The sequence below is a fragment of the Bombus vosnesenskii genome, unplaced genomic scaffold (genome assembly GCF_011952255.1).
Source record: "Bombus vosnesenskii isolate JDL3184/JDL3185 unplaced genomic scaffold, Bvos_JDL3184-5_v1.1 scf7180000015313, whole genome shotgun sequence".
Classification (NCBI taxonomy): domain Eukaryota; kingdom Metazoa; phylum Arthropoda; class Insecta; order Hymenoptera; family Apidae; genus Bombus; species Bombus vosnesenskii.
In genome coordinates this window covers 1-1651 of record NW_022883932.1, presented here as the reverse complement: position 1 = coordinate 1651, position 1651 = coordinate 1, and the positions used below count along the sequence as shown (strand labels likewise).

Here is a 1651-nt window from a genome sequence, read left to right as displayed (position 1 = left end):
TAGTCTTGACCAGGAAACATCTATAACGGCATGTATTTTCTGCCGTGATTGTAAATCTGTTTGGAACGTGCGGTTTGTCCGTTAATCTAGGCGCTGTTGTTCAATTGAGTCAATATTATTTGTTGGTAGATTAGTGTGTGCAAGAGCGCTCTATCCATTATTGACCAATTCGAGCACGTATTGGTAAATTTCACACCGGCAATTACGATGAAATCGTTCGTGGTCGCTGGAAATTAGCAGTATCGTTTGCGGTCGTGGGCTGATTGACACTGCGTGAGCGGGGAATTATGTGAAGCAGCTTTGCTTTGTCGTTTCATGCATTTAATAGGTTTACGGCGGTGGACAGGGTTTGTAAAAAATAAAGACAAGGTAGAAAAAGATTATTTTTCATTTTTTACTATTAGATTATTTTCAAAGTGATCTTTTCAGTGAAATATGATTGACAAAAAATAAGATCTATAATTGAATCATTATAGAAAATAGAATAATATTGATAATAAAGAAATAAAAATCAATTATAGAATAATATATAATAATAATAATAACAATAATGTGGATAGACTTTATGTTTACTTTTATATGTATAATGATACTGTTTGATCCTTGAATTAAAGTTAAGATTAGCGTTGCGATTATGATTATCCTTTGTCTGACTAAATATATTTGAAGTATCAATTACAGTAGAATTTTTGAAAGATTCTTGGCTGTTAAACAAAAAACTGGTTCCTTTATATTTCGTTCAATTATCATAGAATCGTGAAACTGACTTTCACTTCAAATTTTGTCTGTTTCAGGAGTAACAAGTACCTGCAAAAATCATCCATCAGCCGGATATGTGCTGTCGGAGGGTTTTTCATTAGCATTCCCGTCTTTCTAACTGGTAAGAACCAATTCCTTCAATACTGTCAACTTTAACCTTTTGAAAGATACTAGTACATAAGTTATACGTTTAATTTTTCTTGAATTCAGGCATGAATCTAAAAGATACTGTGAACTATCTCTGAGCGTATGAAATCAGTTTAGAAATCCAATGGAAATAAAGTTAATTTTAACGCCGAATAGTCATTATTTTTCTTAGAAAACTAAAAAACGATCGTCTTTTAGGGAAGTTTTAACAGATTAATTTATAAAGAGCTGAAACAGAATATTCATGTCATGCATGAATACGGCTGGTGGATAGATCGAGATCTAATCTAAAGTTTACGTTGTGTCATGCTAGTTTACACAGCTATCATTCGCTCGATCGATCGTTAAGCTGTTGAACTCGATTCAAGACGGACATTTTGGCTCTGTTCAGAAGAAAACTGCGTTTTAATAAATTTGACGGAATAGAAATTATGATAGACCACAATGTTTTTTTAATTATATCATAAAATTTATTTATTTTTTTTTAATGTCATGTTAGAAACTTCAAATACTGTCCAAAACTTCGAACGTAATCGTTTTAGAAATTTGTAAAGTACTTAACGACCAAAAATATTGAATTCTCTATTGTCTGAAGATAGATTCTCTATAATTTAAGTAATTTATTCGTCGAGAATTGATATACAAAGACTTAAATAATAAATTAATTGAAAAATAATTTGCGACTAGTATCGAAAATTTCAATGAAAAGCATATGTATATAGTTTACGCTTCGAGAATTATATGT

The 1651-nt window shown here is 31.0% G+C and overlaps 1 long non-coding RNA gene across 1 annotated transcript; it reads left to right on the top strand.

Moving 5' to 3' along the window:
• Nucleotides 1-631: 631 nt before the first annotated feature.
• LOC117241130 lies at nt 632-1059 on the top strand. The gene is made up of 2 exons (XR_004494906.1): nt 632-880; nt 970-1059. It is a non-coding gene; the product is annotated as an uncharacterized LOC117241130 (long non-coding RNA).
• The last annotated feature ends 592 nt before the right edge of the window (nt 1060-1651 follow it).